Source organism: Haemaphysalis longicornis, unplaced genomic scaffold (genome assembly GCF_048455015.1).
Source record: "Haemaphysalis longicornis isolate Haplotype H1 unplaced genomic scaffold, Haemaphysalis longicornis Haplotype H1 scaffold_9, whole genome shotgun sequence".
In the NCBI taxonomy this organism is placed as follows: domain Eukaryota; kingdom Metazoa; phylum Arthropoda; class Arachnida; order Ixodida; family Ixodidae; genus Haemaphysalis; species Haemaphysalis longicornis.
In genome coordinates, this window is record NW_027526460.1 from 20,483,580 (window position 1) to 20,489,425 (window position 5,846).

The 5,846-nt window shown below is 47.8% G+C and overlaps 1 long non-coding RNA gene across 1 annotated transcript; it reads left to right on the top strand.

Moving 5' to 3' along the window:
* The first annotated feature begins 2,592 nt into the window (after positions 1-2,592).
* LOC144151628 (uncharacterized) lies at positions 2,593-5,619 on the top strand. Its single transcript, XR_013318925.1, has 2 exons — positions 2,593-2,915; positions 4,922-5,619. It is a non-coding gene; the product is annotated as an uncharacterized LOC144151628 (long non-coding RNA).
* The last annotated feature ends 227 nt before the right edge of the window (positions 5,620-5,846 follow it).

Genomic DNA, 5,846 nt, shown 5'->3' on the forward strand with positions numbered 1-5,846 from the left:
TGGCAGTGCCTGCACAATGCTTAGAGAATCTGTGTACACGATGGACTTGGGAATTTTATGTTTGATGATGTGAATTGAAATGAGTAAGGTGCCATATGCTTCTGCCGTGTAAATACTGCTATGAAAATTCATTGTTTTAGTAACGCTAAAATTTGCTCGGTGAGCTGCAAATAAGACAGTAGAATCAGTTTTCGACGCGTCGCTGAAGAATTCTGCGCACCTGTACTTGCCCTGCAGGAACAGGAAGTGCTGCAGAATTGCACTCCTGGGTACCCTATTTTTTAAGGTTGCATGATATAGGACGAAGATGCCATGGTGGAATGAAATTATGGATGAGTATCTTGTGTGTGTCTGAAAGGGGGATATTGAGTGCAGAAGCTCCTCCCTCACTCTGAGAGAGAAAGGTGAGGACATAGATGGCCTGTTTAAAAAGTGTTGCAAGTTTGACCTATCTTTCATGATAGGATTAAAAGGATGCTTGGTGAGAGACACAATCTTAGATGCATACAGCAAGTCAACATACTCCCGCTGATGCTCTAGGCACCATTTGTCACACTCGACATACAGACTCTCGACAGGGCTAGTGCGCAAAGCGCCGCATGAGAGGCGAAGGCCAAGATGCAGCACTGGATCGAGCATTTTCAGTGCTGTTTTTGTAGCCGACCCATACACGACACTGCAGTAGTCAAGCCTTGACCCCACCAAGGCTGTGTACAGGCGCCGCAGGAGTTGTTTGTCGGCCCCATAAGATTGGTGTGAGAGGACCCTAAGGATGTTCATTGTTTTCAAGCATTTGCATTTAAGCTGTTTGATATGCGGAATGAATGTAAGCTTTTCGTCCATGTGACTGTATCCATAAAAACAGGTTTAAAAAGATGGTTATCGATTGGTGAGATTTTAAAAGCATATAACAGATCAACACAAGTTTGCTGGTACTCTAGGCACCGTTTGTCGCATTCCACGTACAGGATTTGAACTGGACTTGCACGGAAAGCACCATACGAAAGGCGAAGCCCCAACTGCAGCGCTGGGTCGAGCATTTTAGTGCTGTTTTAGTAGCTGACCCATACACCAGACTTCCATAGTCCAATCGAGGCCTCCACAAGCTGGTAAAAACACGTAACAGAAGTTGTTTGTACTCACCACAGGACTGGTGTGAGAGTATTTTAACAATGTTCATCGTTTTTAAGCATTTATGTTTAAGTTTTTGTTTGGTGAGGGATGAATGTGAGTTTTTTGTCCAACACAACATCTAGAAACTTGTGCTCCTTTTTTACAGGAATGGAGTCACCGTTGAGTTTAATGTCTGGGCCCTCCTGGATCCCGCGCCTCAGTGGATTCCATTACCACAAAAACGGGGGTATTTATCCGGCTTTGGAAAACTGAGGGCTAGGAGTGGTGGAAATCAACCTTCGATCATGTTGGGGTGGGGTGGGGGGGGAGGGAATTATGATTTACCATACAGCACCTAAAAGAAGCAAAGAGAAGCTCGGTGTACCCTGATGCCGAGAAAGGTCGTGGAGCTCAGCTCCATGCCCGGTAAACAAACAGGGTGCCCATCGACTGGAGCATGAGCAAGGCTTCCACGACCACAGTTAGAGGCTTCTGCCCTCCCCCTTACAATTCATTACCACGGTTGGATACAGCCTGAGTAGGGGCTCGGTGTCCGCGATTTCGCCAATACCGTCACCTTAACTACACAAGGTGTCTCATGCGGGGCATTCCGCTTTAAGCTTCCTGAAATCGTAAACAAACGGGCAGGTCCACAAAGAGAATGATGCCAGATGTTACAGGTTACGCGGCAATTATATATCCTTATTTGGGGTAATAATTTAACGTACCATTCGTTAAGAAGGGACACAACTGGCGTACAAACAATAAAAAGAAAGACGCACGGCCGTCCGAAAATGAGATTACGTATCAATGCTTTGCCTTGTGAGCTGAAAATGAGTGCCATTACATACCGTCACAGCACGGCAAGTGAGCTCATTGATTCACTTGTTTTCAAAGCAGAGGGACGTGCTGGAAGCGAATAGAGAAGTCGCACGTCTTCTTCCGTATGTTCCTGGCCTTTACAATTGTGAAAGGCCGAGGTACCCGTAATCCTAACATTAATACGCACTAAAGCAGGACATCAATTTCCTTTTAGACGTATGTGAACCGCATATTCTAACGGGATACCACCACCTCCACTGCCGCCTTTGCAGGTAACGAGAGCCCGTTAAAAGCAGACAGTAATGGTGTATAACCATGATCCGCAACTAGACAGTGGGCTGCACACCTGTTTCTTTTACCTGGCTCTGTTCCCGTTGTGATTGTGCAAGCCACATATTCTCCGATAAGAGAGAACCTTGTGCGTTGCCGTTTCAACCCAATTATTATCGCCAGCTCATAGGCAACATAGCAATCGGCACTTCGTGATTGGTCTTTCGAAGATGACGATCGTCTGGGGGCATGCTTGTCTTGGTGGCGTGTTGCCGACCCTACACTTTCCACCGTGGTACTGCACGCCGGTCGCCGAGCGTGTTGTACCCCACGGCGCCGTATACAACGCCCGGAAGCGGCCGATAGGGCCTTGCCGGCGTCAGATAAATGACCGGTGAATACTGAGAGGAGCAGCTCGATGGGGCCAGGAAGCACGGTGCGGCGGGATCCCGGGGCGAGAGTAGTCCAACAAAGAGCCGTAAATCTTCCGACTCGTTGGCGGCGCCGGCGGACGCTGAGCTAGTATAATGTATGCCCGCGTTGTCCCGTCGTCCAGGGCTGCCGCCGCATCGTCATCGCCCTGGGAGCTGACGCTGCGGCCGTTTCTCGCTTACAGGGAGATGATTTAGTTAGATGTTTAAAGCGGCCGCAGGAGTGAGCGAGCCTAGGGATTCGTCGACGGGGGGTGGAACCGGCGAAGCTTGAAGTATGTAAGTGGGCCTCCTAGAAATGTGGTATCTGGAGATGGAGCGCTTGACAGCTCTGTGTTGCACGTTGGTTTGTTCTTGGTCGCCTAGCTTATCTTAATGAGTTTAAAATTAACCTGTCACCGAATCGGGATAACTGCACCGCACGACGTTGAGGAACACAGGGAGAACCAAGCCCGAAAACCTTTTGTTCGGTATGGTCGTTGCTTGCGGTGTAAAGCGTAAATGCGCCACTCAACTTTAAGAGCGACGCGAGTCGTCCTGTGCCATGTTGTCCGTGTTCTTTCCTGGTTCCAGTCCAAGATTACCAGTGTCAAATTAAAAAAAAAATCAAGCCGGTACAGATTTCGGCCCTCAGTTTCAGGCACGGTGAATAGTTCCGCAAACAGATCTTGTGAGGCGACCAAATATAGCGGGAAAATTGAACAAAATAACGCGAACGTTATTTATTGTGTTTGAAGTTGGCCATGTGTATATATAAACTGGTGTGAGTCAGCTATGCGAGAAATGCGTCGCCTTTTTTAACACGAAAGTGTTTGATTCCCGGATACATGAAGATTTCGCTGACGTCATATCCGTCATGGAAGTGACGCCAATACAACGAAGCAAGCGGCCTGTAAAGGGCGCACCCCTGCTCACAGGGTCTTCTTGCGGGGAAGTAACCTTTAGTACTAAAGAGTGCGTTATACTTAGGATTGTTCGTTTTCGGGTTTTATATTTTAACACGAGAGTATTTTAAGCCGCGATACCCCAAGGTTTCACTGACGTCATATCCGTCACGGAAATTACGCCAGTGCACCTGGCCAGAGCAGGACGTCGCTCGCGGAGCACACCCACAAGACAGCCGCCGACCCGCAAATCATGCTCAGCTCCAGATTTCGCTGCACATTTCCCTTTCGTGTTTTACTGATTCCTATAAAAGAGGAATCAACCACATTTTTTTTTTCTGTTTTCCTAGTTCTGCAGGCATCGGAGCGGGGTAGTGGGCTACGTCTGCTTCCGTCGATGGGTTAAACATACCAACATCGATGTGTTAAACATCCCATCAGGTTGCTGAACACTATAAACGTGGAGCCCAAAACATGACTTATTTTCTAACGTACCAGAACAAAGGGGTCTTAAATGATCATCATCCCCGTCCGCGCCATCACGTCATCATCGCTATCGTTATCATTATCTTATTGCCATCGACAGAATCCAAACAACCCAAGAATTTTATTCCGTCACGGATCGCTTAGCGTCCCGTTTCATCGTCGGCGCCGTTTTTCCCAGAGCTCACAGGAGCGCAACAGCTGCCGTCTCAGTGTGCAAAAGAGGCCCTTAAGAAGCGATGGGAAGAGAATCACGGCCACCGAAGATACCAAACGGCGCGAGTTTCGGGCATTACATTAAAAAGAAGGGCGCTGCTAATTAAGCTCCGCTACTGCCTAACGAATGCCGAATGCCCGGCTTTCTTGTTCGCGGTCGACCGGCTGAGAATCGGCCCTGACGACCAAGAGCCACGTGGGAGCCTAGTTTGACTGCTTTGTCCTTGCTATTCTTTTTAAGGAGATTGAACTTAGATGTCTCATGAAACGCGAAAAGTGACCGTCGTCGGCTGCTTCAACACGAATGGTACCAAAATGTCCGCCGCTGTAAAGAGAACATAACACAATTTGGTTCCTCTGGAATTTGAGCTCAGTTCGCAATAGCAGGAGGCAAGCGCACTGTCCACGGCGCTCGCTAATCCGGCACTCTGCCTGAATGAAACAAGGATCACATTGGTGCGTGCCGCGTGGCAGGTGATCGTGATGGCGCGTGAGTAGAATAGGTGCATGCAGAGGAGAGCACTGACTACGGGAAGCTGCTCTGGGAACTGCGGCCAGTGTGTCTGTGGGGTTAATTCGCTTCAAAATGACGAAAAAACACCGGAACCGAGGAAACAGACGCAAACACTTTTATTTCTCTAGTCATCTACTGCTAATCCATTCTAATATTCAAATATTTTTCTTTTCCCTCCAAATACATAGTTTCTTTCAACCACATCAGTCTCACTATACCACTCCACAACCCACTGCAAGCGGAAGAAGCGGCCATAGCCCTCGCCGTGAGTCAAACCACAGCTACTGCCATCATCACCGACTCGCAGCAGGCGTGCCGAAATTTCACCAACGGAAGAATTCACCGCACAAGCCTCAATACGTTTGAACAACGCCCCCCAAACCGTTCCATCAAGATCGTCTGTGCCCCCGCTCATCTCGACGTTCCGGGCAACGAGACCGCCGATATCCTGGCTCGAGAGCTATCCCGCCGAGCATCTGTTACAGGAAGTGAGCCTGAGCGCATGCACCCGATGGTCACGTACCAAGAAATCACACAACGCTACCGATTAGAGCGACAGCATTATACCCTCCAGCGCACAAACAACTCCCGAGAGAGCTGGAGCGATTCCTCCGTGCCCTTGGAACACTTTTCCACACCCCACCAGAAGTCACATTTTGGCTTCTACCTATTTCCCCCCGCAGTGCCGCCCCTATCTCCCTATTCCACCCCCATGAGCTTTGCGAGAGAGCCTTGGCCAGCTCCACCCTCGAGATGGAGCTGGTCAGCGTCAGCTGGTCGAGAGGGGTGTGGACGCGACCCGAGCTCAAGGTGTACGGACTAAGCAAACCATCTCGAAGATTCCATTTTATTTATTTTCTTCAATAAAGAAAGTTTATTCTCTCTCTCTCTCTCTCTCTCTCTCTCTCTCTATATATATATATATATATATATATATATATATATATATATATATATATATATATATATATATATATATATATATATATATATATATATATATATATATATATATATATATATATATTTATATATATATAGTATAAGTAAATAGTCGGATGGATACACAGCAAGAAAAATAACAAAGAACGTTTACTTACGTAGCGGCAACGG